The sequence below is a fragment of the Cavia porcellus genome, unplaced genomic scaffold (assembly GCF_034190915.1).
Source record: "Cavia porcellus strain 051 isolate PalLab524CR breed Dunkin Hartley unplaced genomic scaffold, mCavPor4.1 scaffold_5, whole genome shotgun sequence".
Classification (NCBI taxonomy): domain Eukaryota; kingdom Metazoa; phylum Chordata; class Mammalia; order Rodentia; family Caviidae; genus Cavia; species Cavia porcellus.
The window spans coordinates 96722762-96738885 of NW_026947488.1; the positions used below are offsets into that span (position 1 = coordinate 96722762).

A 16124-nucleotide genomic window follows, 5' to 3' on the forward strand; every position below is an offset into this window, starting at 1 on the left:
TTCAGCAGAGATGTGTGGCATGGAGCCCCGTCATGACAGCGGATGAGAAACCATTTGCTCATTTCTTTGGTTGTTTTTTAAAGCATTTTTCTCTTAAATACTTTAATGTGCTCTGTTAATATTCAGAGTTCACCTTAGCGCTCCTGAGGGCAAACTCGGCTGGCACAGCTCCACAGGGTCGCAAAGCAGCACGGTCCTCCTGCTGGCTGTTGGTTGGCGTGCTTTTTCTCACGGGAAGGTCTGGGGAGTTCCACTGGGGAACTCTGAACCTTGGTCTCGGGATCATAGACATAGACCCAAGTTTCACTTCCCCTCTGATGTCTCCTAAAAGGGTGGGCTCTGAACCTCCAGTGGAACTGGAAAACTCTGTCTTCTGTCAGTCAGAAGAACTGGAACAAATCTCACACTCGCTCCTCTCCTGCTGTCTGTTGTTAAAATGCTCTGAAGGGAGCCCGGCTGAAACCTGTCACACACACACGTTACTGAGACTTGACCCTGTGTGTGCCCTTCCTGATGTTCTCTGCTTTCTGCTGGGTGTCACGTGTCAGTGGTGTTTTCCTTACATTTGTATCACTCCTCGTAGAACCTTCTTCCAGGCCATCTAGTTCGAACCTCCCTTGCTGTTTTATAAAGTTTCTGGGTCCCGGGACATTCTTGTGGGGCAAGGAAGATAAAGCTGCTTCATTCTGATCTCGATGGGCAGAGGAGCTGTGTGCACGTGCGTGTGTGCATGTGTGCGTGCGTGTGTGCGTGCGTGCATGCGTGTGTGTGTGTGTGCATGGGAGGGCAGATGTCAACGATAAACTCTAAGGGCAGGAAACGTGTGCTAGTTAAGGGACTGACTGCTCTTTCTGTCATTTTCCTGTATTCTACGTAGCACGGGAATCCAAGTAGGATCCTCTAAAGATGTTTGAAACCTCATGGTCTTCAGAGGCAAATCTCGACCTGTCACCTGCCTCACCTGAAATCTAAGGGAGTCATTTAAAATTTTGAGGCTCGATTTTTTCATCTGCAACATTATGTTATAAAATCATACAGTAAAAAAGAGTCTTCCAAGGATGTTGCAAGATAATAAAAATGTGTTTTAAACCCTGGAACGTAACCAAAACCAAGAAATGATAAATGTGAGTGAAGTTGTCTTTTAATAAATTTCGAGCCTGCCCTGCACCTACATAAATTACCAATTTTGTTAGACAGTATCTTCTTCATCTTTAAGTTTTCAGCACAGAACAGCTGTGTGACTTTGAGAGACGCTCTTAACCTCACAAGAATCCGTTTCTTCCCATGGGAAGGAGCAGCAGTATTTCTAGAAAACCTGTTTCTGTGCGAGGCAGGGATTCTAGCTACGTGTGGTCCTTTTTTTCTTGATGATAATTAAAGCAGAATACAGCAAACACATCCCTGGGCTTTCGAGCATAGACTCTCAAGACAGATCACTGAGTAGCTACCTGCTTTTCCTCCATTTAGGCTGTTCCAGGGATCTGCTGGCCTGTGCCTCAGTTTGTTCTTTATCTGGACTTCATTGTGTCATTTTAAGTTTCCAGTGCGTGCACAGAAAAGATTTTTCATACTCAAACTTCTATTGCTTCATCTATTCTGGTAGTTATCTGCTTTCCAAATGTAATCAACAGTCTTAATGAAAATGTTAAACAGCTTGGCCCTAAACATCAATACCTCATCCTCTCACTGCAATCAAACGAAAAATGTGCCTCTAAAGGGCCATTTCTCTTTTATTTGTAGAACTATAAAATTTTCATAACACATTTCTAGAAAATCAGGGCACTGTCATAGGAAATTAAATGTTATTAAATTATTAACACAGAGAAGACAGTATAGGTCCACAGCATCCCCACATTTACTTGGTAATTTTATTTTTCATGAGTGACCCTGAGGTTCATGCCAAATAGTACCTATGCAAACTTTTCAATATTCCTGGGAGGTCTGGGAGATTTCTTTTCCAGTGGGAAGGGTCTGTGTTAGCTAACTCAGCAGTAAGAGATTCGGATTATTGGCATCTTATCTAATGTGGAGTTTATGACTTCATTATTCAAGAAGCTTATTCACTGCTAAGTACTACTTGCCATGATCACTGGAGTGGAACTATTGTGACTTTAAAGGTCTTGGCCTCCGAGGTTGAATTCTGTAACATGCTCTGCTTTTAACACATTCTTGTATTATGGAAATTTTAAGTCTCTCCGCCTCTTTACCAAATATTTCCCCATTCTTCTTGGCCCTAGATGGGAATTTAAGCAGGAAGCTCAGGTGTAGGACAGGGGACAGAATGGACACAGAATCCTAGTGATGGGCAGTGGAACCACCCAGCCCAGGGGAGAGCTGGCATGGGACTGGGGCTCCCGGCACCTGCCCTCTGCACTGCTCTCCGCTGCACCCTCCTGGGTCTGCCCAACATTTCTCAGTTGTTCTACTGGAAAACCACATATTTTTCCTGAATGTGGCTCTTCAGCTTTCTGCGCTTGCCAGTGACCTTGAGAAGAAAGTGCCAGATCGAGAATAGAAAGGGATATTTTAAAGTGTGTGAGAACTGCTAATTTATTTGATAAATGATAGAGAAGTGGCAAATCTCTAAAATAATTCATTTTATCAGGATTAGTAGTTTCATATGTGATAAAATGAATTAAAACCAAATATAAAGAGTACTCTGAAGGTGACCATTCCAATGTAATGGCTGTTTCTGAGATATTTACTATACAATTTTGGACCTTTTACTAAATTCTGGGTGTATGGTATGTCCCAGGCAGCTATTAGCTTGTTTTAACAATCCTTAGAGCACTCCTGCTATCCTAGCTGTTAAAATCAAGTCCCCCTGCCTCTTTTAGACAGAACTTCATGCTGCTGGATGATGCTGATACTGACAGAGAGTGCTACTGGATTTCTTAGCCAGGTTACTGTGTGTGTGGAGTGGAAACAGTTACACACCTCTCAGCCATTGCTCCATCATTAGGGATTATCGTTTTAGAAGAGGAACAAAGAAAAGCAAAGCATAAACTTTTGACGGCAGACAGGTTGTTCCTAATTTCTTGTCCATTTCAGCCTAATTTGGGACCATGTAATCAGGAAGGAAATGTTCAAGACCGCAGGGGTGGGGTGGGGGGTGGGGACTGGTGCTTAGCCCCAGAAGGGCGCACCTGGGTGTCAGCCTGTTCCTCCGGGTGCGTCCCTCTCCTGTCACAGACCACGACATTCAGAGCCCTGATGAGAAGTACCTCTAGGTAACGTGTCTTTGCCTTGGACAGAATCAGGGCCCCCTTTTAGCTGTTCTCATTACCGGTCATCTTGCTCCCTGGCGAAATCTTGTTTTCTTCTTTACGGCCAGTTAATGACACTGATTAATTGCCTGCTGTCGGTAGTAATGTTTATTTCCTTTATTTTTGTCTGTGTCCACTTGTTCCTCCTACTTTTCCCCCCCTCTCATAAGAAGTCACAACAGCCCTCTTCTTAATAGATGTTTTGCTGTTCACCCTCTACTCCCTCCCTGGAAAATGTCTTGTGGAGCAAGGTAGTGGTCAGAAGATTTATTTTGTGAACTGATATTTAGTCGGTTTGAAAAATAAGCTGCAAGAGCTGCATAAAATGCCTATTTTACATATGTAATTTTACACACAGATATTCTATCATTCAGTTTACAAACACAAACACCGGTGTGAGTCGATGGTCATGTGTCCCATTTTGCATTATGGCTTAGACTTGCCTGGCAGCAAAGTCATGGAGTTCATTATAAAAATCAATGCAATACTAAATTCATACAATTTAGTGCCGACTCTCACACAGCAGCAGATGCTTACGTTGTTGGTAGACGTGTCATCTGCTCTTCGGTTCGATGTCATCTTACAGTTAAGGAAACAGACAGATGGAAGGATTTCCCAGGGATTTGCTCAGCTGGGAGGTGGAGTGTCCTGACTTCCACTCTAGTGCCTTCTCTTCTGTTTCCTGCCAATTCTTGGTGATACTTGCATTTTCCTTATGTTTGCAATTCCTCTCACCAATATTTGCAAAGGTGGAGAAGAAAAGTGTAAGAAAACGTGTATTAGTGCAAATTCCTGCTGTATTAATGTCTGCACACGCACATTTACATCCCAAATTAAACTAGCATTTTTAGTTTCATGCTATGTTTTACAACAGACTGTTACAACTCAAATTCTGGTTTGTATTTAACATAATTCCTCCAAAGTACTCAGTTGACATTGTTGAAAAAGATCACTGTCAGAATTCTGCTTACATGTGACCACAAACTTGTTTTGACTGTTAAGATATCCTGTTTTCTACTTTAAATAATGTGGAAAATATATGAACATGGTGAGTAACAGTATCAAAATAAAAATTGAAAAATAATTGTTAAAACTCTGAAATGTAAAACAGAATAATTACAAATGTGTCTTCACAGTGAATAGATGATTTAAAGCATATAATGATTCCTCTCTTTTATTATTAACTTTTTATGGGATTTATCAAATAGATCTGTAGGTTTTTTTCCAGAGGGGAACATGTAGGTGTTGGGGAACAATTGGAGTGTTTGAGCAGTCATTTAGAACTTATCACCAGGGAGAAATGGAATGGCGTTTACGAGAATATCATCAATTTCATTTAAAAGCTTTAGTGGGATAAAGGCAAATCCTTATTTTAGACATAAAAATAAGTGTAAGTCCAAAATTTGCACATATTTGGACCCATAGCACAAAAAAAAAAAAAAAAAATGGTACACAGGTTAAACAGTTCAACAGAATCTGTTACAATTAATTGTAAAATTTCACGTTTGTATGCTCACCTTCATCAGATGCTTTAAAACTGATTTTTTTCCACCCACCGACAATGTTCTCAGTAAGAACAGATTTTTGACCTGAAAGAATCTTGCCCTAGGCCAGGCAAGGTGGCCGGTAAAGCCTTGGAGGCAGAACCAAGGAGCTCCATCTTCCCCACTCCTATGAATTTACTTTGGCAGGAAATGAATACCAGTGGGCTACCTGCACATCAGTAATGCCCCCTAGGCTCCACCCCAAACTAAGCTACATGTATGCCCCCACTCCACGTGTCCGAGGGAGAGATTGCCAGCCCCCGGGGACTATGCCGGACCCCGGTGGGTCGGGGGTCTCTCCCCGCATTCTTAAAGGTCATTTATATTTCATACTTCTTTCCAATCCTATCATGACCCAGTGATCTGGTTTCACTATGACCTTATTCTAAAAGACCCTTGGAAAAGGAAATCCACTGAAAAGTAGAAAAGTTCCTAGCGAAATAAGGTAATTTTATCAAAGCAACTGGAAACAACTGAAGTTGTGTCTCAAAAGAAGGAAGCACATCAGTTAAGTTGCATCATATTAAAAAATAATATTACAATGTAGCAGTTTCATCTATTTTACAGCTTATAAAATGTTCTATATTATTTTGTTTGAAGATTGAAGCTATAAGGAAAATGTGCATAAGGTGTTCTAAGCACAGTAGTAAATACAGGGCTTGTATGTGGTGTATGACTACAACCACGTGAATCTCTACCTGTGAGTACAGACTGTACTAAACATGCGTGCACACACACAGAAGAGTTATGTATAGAGAGAGATACACATACTATATAAGTGATGAAGTGTTTGTTTTTTAAAAACACTAAAATCTTTAAATGTAAACAGAAACTTGTCCCAGTGATAAATTACTAATTTTTACACGGGTAGCACAATGTGATTTTCCATTGAAGAGGTTAAACTGAAAGACAGTATTGTCTTTTTTTCTCAATATAAATAATCTGTAAGACACATTTTAGCTATTATAATAGTGCATAAGTCACAAGTTTTCTAGTATTTCATCAACCTGTATGAAATTTAGTAAAAATATATTAGCTCATTCCATAAAAAATTTAAGTATGTTTTGACTTTATTCTGCCTCTATAAATAAGTAAAGTTATAACTATGTGAATTAAAGACTGCAAATAATGAAAACATATACTTTTCTTTAGCTATGTGCCAAACAAAATATTTTGTTTCTCTTAAGACAATTTGTCTTTAGTAGATATTGCTGTTTTTAAAATGTCGTTTGGTTTTTGCTTTTGAACCCGAAGCTCAGTGATATCAGAATATTCTGAATCCCCAATTTCATTTGTGTGTTAACCTTGTTTAAAGTACTAATATTTTTTTGAAATATAGCTCAGCTAATGAAGTTTCTTCTCCACATAAACATGTTAGCAAAATTTATTGCCTTTTGGAAAGGAAATCTATGGCTATAACTTAACTATTGAACAATAAAATGATCCATTTGTGTGGATTTGGTTTGGCTACTTTTCCAGTCTTTCAAATGTTATTTCACTATAGCAGGTGCGTGAATGAATATTAGTGACAATGTCATCTAGATATTCTCACTGATCGCAAGACTTGGATTCAATTCTTCTGATTCCAAGATACATATACATATATATGATTCTTGTACTTAATTAATTAAGGCTGATGCTTGTTTATTTTTGTAATCTTAAGTCCTCTGCTGGCTCCTGGTTAGCTCGGGAAGATATATGTACAAACCAAAGTGCTAGTAAGGTTCTCCGAGCATCTGCAGGGTGATCTCTCCTTGTGTGTCCTGTTTGGCCCCCAGCAAACTTACATTGCTATTAGAGAGGAGGCCTCTCTGAATTATGTGCTAAAGCAAACCAGTGGTTCTCCCCATCTTACAGTGGAAAAAAGCAGTAAGAGATGTATCTTTTGCACCTAGAAAAAATATCAAAATCATGTGTAAAAATGCAGAAGACTATCATTGCTTGCAAGCATTCCTTTCATTGGTTTTATCTACCAATGATTCGCATTTTATGGTTTGTCACCCTACAACTCTTCTGTTGTGATGATACAAGGATTGGCACATATTTGGTGGTATCTGCTTGCAGCCTGATCTTTTCCTGGACTGCTGACATGGCGTGGTTCTCGCTGAGAACCTGGTCACAGGGTATCCTGGTTCCGGTCAGCCAGGTGTTCACGAGGGTGGACAGCAGAGACTTCAGCGGTCCCATGCTGCTGAGCTGTGTGGCTTGGTAGTTTTAATGTGCTAAATGCCTGTCAGCTGATGATATTTACACATCGGAATGAGTTTCTTAGCCCTATTCGAAGGCAAGGAGCACTGTGTTTCCTCTACAGTGCCTGGTTGAGTCTTCACAGATTGCCTGGAGACGTCTGCACACAGTGGTTGAAATCTAACCGTGTGCGTGTTTCCCATTACTTTTAACTATTGCTTAAGTGGCTTTCAGACTTTCAGTGTTTCAGCAAAACTCTGTGCTCCCTGGCTGATAGATACCAGCCTGTGATGTGGTTCCTGAGGCCCCAATAAAAGGGAGACAAGTGGGAGGAGGAAGCGAGCAGCAGGGAAAAGGTGCCAGGCAAATATTTCTTCTCCTAAATTTGCAAACTAAAGCGACTCCATCCTCTTCATCTGTGATCCTGATTGCACCGCAAGGGTGACGATGCTGAAGGCTCCAGGTGTGTCACATAAATGCTACCCTAGAAGGTCCCAAGAACCAGACTAAAACCCAAAGCCTCTTCATTGCCACTCTCCAGGGTGCCACACCCAGGGTGCTGAACTACCTCTTCATATTTTCAAATTCCAACACAAGTTTCCTTTTAAGCTACGATTTTGAAATCAGCATCTCAAATCTAAGAGAAAACAGGCAACACTCTGAAGCCAAGAAAGGTAGGAGCATCGTGTAATTACTTCTCTGCTTTGGTAATTACACATAGCAGCCACGAGCTGTAGTATAGGGGAACAGAATGCACCACGGAGCAGTCAGGTAATCTGCAGGAAATGCCAAGTCTGTGTCCATTTTCAGCATTTCCAAACTATGAACTAAATAAAGCTTCAAAGGTAGTTATTATTTTGTTGAGAGATCACTGGAATCGTTTCTACTTTTTAAAATTATCCCAGCTATGATTGTTTTCTCATCCTTTATTCTACATAAAATGGATTTGGAATGAGAAATTCACTTTTTCACTTTGTCATATGTTACTAGGTCAACATAGACTTGCTTCTTAACGTATTAAATTTTTCAAAAAAGATTTTAGTTTAATGTGAGGTCACTATAATAACTAGATTACAGTGAGATACAAGTGTACATATTCTAAGCTAAAGTAGCAAAGCAGAAAACACCAAATAGCTGATCTTGGTTCCTCACCTTCTTTTACGTGGACAAACTGGTTACTTAGGATGCTGTTAATGCTCTGTGTGTGCATGTGCATTTTAACTCAGGATTTAAGTTTAAAAAATTTGAGATTCAAAGTACCTGCATGTATTCTTTTTTTATTCTCTGCTATATTTTGATTTACTACCTTGGGCTGTGGCCTAGGTAGTACAAGGTTTTCCTTTCTCTTTATAGTAAAAATATCTAACCCACAAATGTGGCTTCTAAATAAGGCTTCAAATTTACAGTTTTCTAAGACTCTTTTGGGGGTGAATGGAAAGTCTTGTCCGAGGTAGATTTTGGGTGTACATTTCCCAGTGAGAGTTTTAAAAGCAGAGACAAGGTGCAGTCAGACAGAGGCATCTCAGAGAAGGCTGTGCCTGTCTGGAAAGACGCCGAAGGCAGAAGCAACTGGCCTGCCTGGAGAAGTTGGTTGGATGCCGCTGCTGACTTGAGATACAAACTTGCGCATTTCTCCTGCAGGAAAGAGGCTTCAAGAGGCCTCAAGAGTGGAGCGGAAACAGATGCCACAGTGGGCTGCAGGTCAAACTCTTATCTCCAGTTTTCAAATGAAAGTGGCAGAAAGAGCGTTGCAGTGTATAGGTGTCCCCAGACCTGGTGGACTGCAGCACTGTGATTCTAATTCTGTACCCCAAACTGCAGTTGGGAGAAGCCTTCTGTTTATACTTAAGGCCAAAAGATGGCCTTGATTCCTTTTAGGGTATTCCTCAAGGTCTGATCATTGAAGCAAATTTAAATGAAATATTGCATTGGTTTTATTTCAAAAAACGGACTAGTATTCTACCATAAAGATCTCTGAACACATTTCTTTGAAGGCAGGCAGGACCCAATTTTTAGAAAGAAATATTGGCACATAATGAAAAAAATTGTTTTCTGCTCTACAATTTCCAACACGTTCATTGTTTAAAAATTTGAAATATGTTTTTTTCTAATAATCTCTAAATTCTTCTTTTAAAAGTGAACTTGCCTGGTAAATACTTACAAGAAATTTTATTACTAGTTTGTATTCTTGTCTTCACTGTTCTCACTGCATAAAATACAAGCACTGCTTCCTTTCTCTAAGAAAGTTGTAAGTCTACTAGTTTACCCAGAATGTAGGATTCTAGACCATGCAAGCTTTGTGATAACAGACTCCCCCACTCACTGTTCAACAGGGTACAGGCTAATTATTGTCATCTCTAAAATGAAGATAATACAGCTACCTCATAGGATAATTGTGAGGATTACCTGAGATGGGCTTCCTGCGGTTGTCAGCTCCGCATGTCTCCTAAGGCGCACATGTGTGGTCACACTGTTGGTTCTCTTCCTGCTGCCTCCTGTCTCCTTCCCCTATTCTTTCCTGTCCCACAGCCTCACCTCTAAATAATGCACCAGTAATTAGGAACGTTAGCATGAGTCCCCTGATGCATTTGTTACTGAGTTAGCTCAGGACTGAACCTGGCACTCCATCTCTAACCCTTCCCCTTCATTAATCCTCTACCCAACCCCTGAAACCCTGGCACTCACCAGGATGCCCAGCTACTTGTGAGGCCAGTCACATGGGAAAGCATTTTCTGTCAGATTCTCAACCATCTCGTTTCCCCTGCAAGCTAGACAGAGTTCACGTTGCCATGTGGTGGCTGCCATCAACCTAGCCAAAGAAGACAGCAGGTCAATAAAATCTGAAGCTTATTTATAGCCCACTTGACACCAGCACTCCTGAGTGGTCTCAGAGTCCTCCCTGAGAGCACAGAAAGGATTCATGGGTCCCTCTACCGGCCGACCTGGCACTCAAAGCGAGGAAAGAATGTTTTTTCCAACCTCTCCAGTGGACAGGGCATTCTGCCCTGTGCGTTGTTCATTGTACCCTCACAATACTCAGCCCAGGAAATAGGCAGGGCAGATGCTGCCACCAGCTCTGTTCTGTGGATCACAAAATTCTGCATAGGAGGTTAAATAAGTTGCTGGGGACCACTGGTAAGGGTGAAGGAGGAGAAAAGAAAGAGGCTGCCAATCAGTAAATACTGATTTGTCTGTAAGGAAACATATATAGCTGAGAAAAAAATAATGTTTCATAAACACATATTTGCTTTCTCTCTTCAGAGAAGAATATCAACATCTGAGCAAAGAAAAGTGAGAGACACTCACTCTCCAGGGGCACAGTTACGCACACATTTGCGTATGTCTCATGTGTGTGTACGAAGTGACTGTGCCACATAACTTGTGCCTTCTCAAACAGCTCAAGTTAAAATGTGTGCACAGTCAAGACCAGTCCTGAGGAGGGTGGCAGGAGGTTTTATGGGGAGTTTTAATTGGTTCTGTCAGCTGGCTCCGAGACAGCTACATGTCCACTAGTTCTTTAATCCGGGAGTTGTTTACATTATTCTTTTATGTACACTGAACCCCAGACTTAATTAATATGAGATGGTTTATGAACCAGGAAATGTGTCACCCTTAAAGAAACTATTTTGGTTTCACCAATACCTCATAAGCTGCTTCTTCAAGGTTTTTCACCTAAAAATGTCTGATCACGTAGTATAGAAAAGTTGAAGTCTGACTCTGTGTGTGCATGTGTTTGTGTGTGTGTGTGTGTGTGTGTGTGTGTGTATGTGTGTGTGTGTGTGTATAGAAGAGAGGAAGAGAGATAAAGGAGCAGAAAGGGGAAGAAACATGGAATGAAAGAGAGAGAGACAGAGTAAGAGACAGAGATTATTATTTCAGAATGCCCCCGGTTAGCTGACTGGCTCTGTGCCATCTGAGATTCTAGGATTTACTGCCTCTCTGACCTCCTATTGTCCCCGCTCTGATTTATGGTGCTCAGATTCTCCTGAAATGCAAGGTGTCCGGAGTTTAGGGTCTCTTCTCGGCAGTCCCTCCTCTTCCCCACACGTTCTTTTTGCTGGTGTTCACCTTGTGGTGACCTTGCAGGGCTCAGCGTGTGCACCTGGGCCAGGGAGCTGGACGCCACTGTGCTGGGAAGAGCGGTGGTTTCCATTCCTGGGTGATGGAGTCATGGGAGAAACAGCAGAGCAAACCCGGAGTGGGGCTGGAGCCTGCTTTAATGTACTCTGAGCCGCCCAGCACAGAGCAGCTGCTCTGTCTCCCAGCCGGGGTTTGTCACTGACCACTGAAGTGTGCATTTGTGCCAGGTGAGAGCCAGCCGCGACTTTTTCCTAGCCTGAGATGTGCTGCCGGGTATTGCTTTTGTGTCGGACTTGTGGGGATCAGTGTGTGACTGTGGGCTCAGGATTGAGCAATGCGAGGTTTCCTGTGCACCATAGTTTCTGTCACTGTCGCCTCAGTGCTCTGCGTAGTCCAAACGGAGACGAGAGATTGGGCTTAGAGCTCTCTGTCCACACTGAAACTCGATCACGACTGTCTCTGGGATTCTTTCATTAGTGCTGCTGCCAGCGGATATAGCTGTTCACATTCAGAATTCCAGACTGACTGGAGGGCGTGTGAAAACTGCCTCTGCCGTTCGTGGTCTGGGTTGCTGCTTGTTTTCAGTACTTGCTGGTGTGTATTCAACCACATGTGAGTTGTGGAAACTTTGGAAAGGGAGAGTCGAGAGCATTGGGGTCTGATCAGAAAAGGGAAGTGATTTGGAGTTTCCTGAGTATTTCCTCGCCAACAGGAAAGCCTCTACTTGGCCGTGTGTGTGGGTGTGTGTGTGTGACAGTGTGTGTGTGTGTATGTGTGTGTGTGTGTGATTTTAAAACAACTGTTTGAGAAGCAAAACATGCTATCTTGTGATGTACTGATACTGGATGTAACCAAACTATGGTGCTTTTGTTCAGCATATTTGATTTATGTAATGTCACACTTGGTGTGTGTGTGTGTGTGTTTGTGTGTGTGTGTGTGTGTGTGTGTGTGTATGTAAGACAAAAGAACCACTGTGTAAGCCTGTGTGACCCTGGTGCGACATGTGAGTGTGTACTGTGTAGATCAGAACTAGGCTCAGAATAAGCAAAGGGACCACAGTCCCCAGCTGTGTTGTGTGTTAGCCATGCAGGCAAAGCTAAAAATTCATATGGGAGGTATACTGTTTAATGATAACTAAATCCACAGAAGATTTCTTTCTTTTTTTAAATTTCTATTCACAAAATATATATTCTAGAAAATGCAGAAGATAGAAATTTTGACATTGCATAGAAAAGATATGAAAATGAAAAACTTTTAAGTTTTAAATCGAGCAAAAAGAGGACATGGAAATGCAGAATAATTATGAGGGAACATTGGAAATTGCTCCAGATCGCCAAATTTTTATGTCTAATGAAAGAACAATAGCACACTTAGGGAAATTCAGAGTCAGCAAAAATGAAGCCAAGAGCAAGAATTCTTAATAAAACATGCTGTCAACTTGTGGAACATACTTGTCAGTCTTAATTAAGTTGAATTCTGTTGCTGAGATTAATGAAAGTAAAAGAAAACCAGTACCTTATAATTGCTCCTTATGTTGTTAGATGTGGAATATTTATAGAGTAAATTTTATTAAAATGCAGTAAACATTAAAATAATTTAAAATTAACAATTGGCCACAAGATCAATATGAGCTACACTACTTTCCCATGTCAACTTGGAACAAAAATTCTAATACTCTAAACTGTTTCTATGAACATGCAGACTGCGAAGGTCCCAGGGCAGAGCAGAAAGCCCCTGGCCGATGCTGTCCTGGTTTCTATGTCAGTTTAGAAGCATACAAGCTTCGTTTCACAGATGTGACACTGAAAGTGAACCAAAGATCACTGGTTGCCACTTCCATGTTGGAATCTGGATGACTTTGACTTTTCCACAGTTGCTATCTGAAATTTGGTTACTACTTCTTAAATATTGACCATGGTTGTGTTACCATGACAAAGATGTGCGGGGAGACTGCTTGTCACTGTTTTCTAAACAAAAGAGTAGCGTGTCTTTGTAATGATTTCAGTCCCAAGAGTATGTTGGGACCTGGTCCTTGTGTACCCATGGTCATGTCCCGTGCAGAAAGATCAGAAAGTTAGTGACCTCTTGGGTAAATCATTCCCAGTGTAAACAGCACAAAAAGCTTTAAATAGTAACCTGTGTTTATCCATTAGATAACTAGCTTACTTCCACATGCAAAGAGGTTTAGGAGGTTTAGAGATTAGCAGTGTGACCTAAAAGCCCATGGCCTTGTGTTCAAACACATTTACTTCTCTGCCATTAAGCTTCCCTGGTTAAGGGAAAAGATTAACCTTCACTGTATGTTAGATAAGTGTCTCTAATTTGCTAAAATGTCTAAACTTCTAAACACACCATATCTTTGCTTCTTGTCTTCTTTCAACTTTTATCATTTTATTCCAAACTTTAAACGTAGTAAAGCCTTAATTTATTGCACCTTCTTTGCTTTGACCTCTACTGTGTTTCTACACTCCAGGCAAGGAAGTAGGTATGAGTGTCACCTATCACCAGGAGAGCATCACCTGCTCAAGTGCTCACTGCCCACTGTCTGCATAGGAAATGGGACAGTTAGTGGTGAAAAGAGGCAACATGTGCCCAAGCAGACAATGACTGTTTCGTAGGCTTGGAAATCAGCATGAATTCTTTCGACATACTAATTGAGTTCTACTTTCTCAGATTTTTGATAATCTGAGATGAACTATGATTTTCAGTGTATGAAGATGCCTTATAATACTGTCCCCATTTCACTTTAGCCACTGAGTTCTATTCTATTTCCAAAGAAACGTGAATTCAGACCATGTAATGAGACCTTGCAACTTTTAACTGTGACATTTAGACTTCTTGAGAAAGGCCTTCCTTGGAGAGAAGGAAGGTGGGAGATAGGACACACGGTGTTTCTGTTCTGTGCCTAGGTGTCCTGATAGGTATGGGCAGGAGTAGGACCCGACAGTGCAAGGTGACTGTCCATTCTAGACGGGTCTCTGAAGCCTGGCTACATGGTGTGCTTCGTTTAGCTTGAACTTGCTGTGTCAGCTAAGAAAATGAAGGTCAGGGTCTGCTTGCCGGAAGATGTACTGGATTGGGATCACTGGCCAGCTCAGGAGGCACCTATCAAAGTGGTTTTCTCAAATGCATCATTCCAAGTCCTTGCACTACACATACTGGAATGAGGTAGTTTGGATATAGGACCCAGCCTGAACCTGGAGTTCTTTTATGTTTCCTAGGCACTGTGTGCCTGTAGGCAATTTTATGTGTGTGTTAGAGCACCTGCATTTTGACTGTGACCTGTCACATGAGGTCAGATGTGGAGTTTTGCTTTTGTGGTATCTGGGCAATACTCAAAAACTTCCAGATTCTGTAGCATTTCAGAGTTTGGATCTGGGAACTAGGAATATATATCTTGTGTCATACTCAATATAATTCCCTTAAAAAACACATTGTTTATACCATGAAAGTCTTCAAAAATAGCCACCTCTTGCTTTAATTAATTTTTTTTTTATTTTAAAGAGGATATAACAGAATAAAACCAATCAAAGCAAACCAGTATAAAAGATACAAACTTCAAAACATTACAAAATCAACAATAGTTACCATAATGCCTTTGGAAGTCTTCAGAATAGCTGCAGATAACTTCAAAAATAGTAAAAGTCCAACAGAACAGAATAGAATAGAAATAATAGAAACAAAACAATGAATGCAATAAAGGACTAAAGCTATCTCTGAAATAGCTGCTCCTGCCATCAAATTTGAGGTTATCAAACACAACCAGAGAATTAAACACAACCTAACAAAACAATGGAAATGATATAGGATCTCAAAACAAGATCACAGGGAATCAACAATGGCTGCAGCCCTCAGGAGATCCCCCCAGGTGCCACACTGTGTACCCCTATCCTCTGAACCTATGATCAGACCCCTGGCGCTAGATCTGCAGTGTCAGTGAAACACCAAACACCACAGGCATCCAATTGCATTTCACTCCATAGCTATCATCACAGCCTGTGTTTTCCAGATAAGCTGGTCACTTATAGCAGGCAGGTGAGGGAGAGATGGGGGTTGGTATTTCTTGTTTTCCAACCTGCATGCCAGAAAACGCGGGGGTCTGTCTGTCCAGTTTGTGGTGGACTGCATGTGGCGCTGGTTCCCAGGCCAGCTTGCTTGCTGATGTAGCCTTGTTCTCTCTACCCCCAGTCTGCAAATGGTGCTGACTCATGGGGAGAGGCTGGGGGCTGCCTGTTCCAGGCCGGCCGTGGCCTATGCTTAGCACTGGTTCCAGACTTGCCCTCAGTAATTTTTTATAAGGCAAATAATCAATTAAATGTAAACTGTACATTTTGATAGCCAATAAATTCTGATTAATGAGATAGTCAAATTATCAGTAAGACAATATGATTTCAAATTCCAAATATAACTAATAGGCACATTGTCATCAATAGGAAAATCATTGCAGTGTTTCCTATAGTAGGCACATTCAACTGAAGGGAAATTTTCAAGAATTTATTCTAATATTTTAAAATCAATAAGAGTCTTTAGATGCTTTCTTCCAATGACACAGCTTAAATTTCACCAGGCTTTAAGTATTTTGATGATAAATTATAAAAGACGCTGTAGTGAAATGAGGTATCAGTAGCTTCGATGGGATTGTATTGTAATTATAAGAAAATATCTTTCATTCCAAACTAATGTAGAAACTATGTTTTCAAATGTAGGTGTTGTTATTCAGCTATCATAAAGGCAACAAATCAGATAATTACCAGAGAAAAATAGTTTGTCGCTCTAAGTTCCCGAGAGAAAGGGACTTCCCTACCACACAGGGACCATGAAGAAACCCTGGGGCCTGTGGTGGCCAGGGGGTTGAGGGACACAGGCAAAAGCCTTCTGTGTCTTCCACAAGAAAGAACAAAGGAAGTGGGGTACTGAATTCCAGCTCAGTTTATATAAATTCAGTGACTCTGGGGTTTGCTGTGCTCTTAACTGACTGGTGTCTGGTCCTGGGTGAGTGGGGCAGATGGATGGTGAGCCAGAACGGGACCGCCTAAGAGCTGCACCG

The 16124-nt window shown here is 41.3% G+C and overlaps 1 protein-coding gene across 7 annotated transcripts in view; it reads left to right on the forward strand.

The window, feature by feature from the left end:
• Arhgap24 (Rho GTPase activating protein 24) overlaps positions 1 to 16124 on the forward strand; it is a 705487-nt gene that overhangs the window by 560288 nt on the left and 129075 nt on the right. The window contains exon 1 of one of the 7 annotated variants that reach the window (XM_013151975.3): positions 11010 to 11304. The exons of 4 other annotated variants lie outside the window; for them this stretch is intronic. The gene's annotated coding sequence lies outside the window, so the exon portion shown is untranslated. 2 more of the 7 variants (XM_063249375.1, XM_013151976.3) reach the window with 2 other exon arrangements.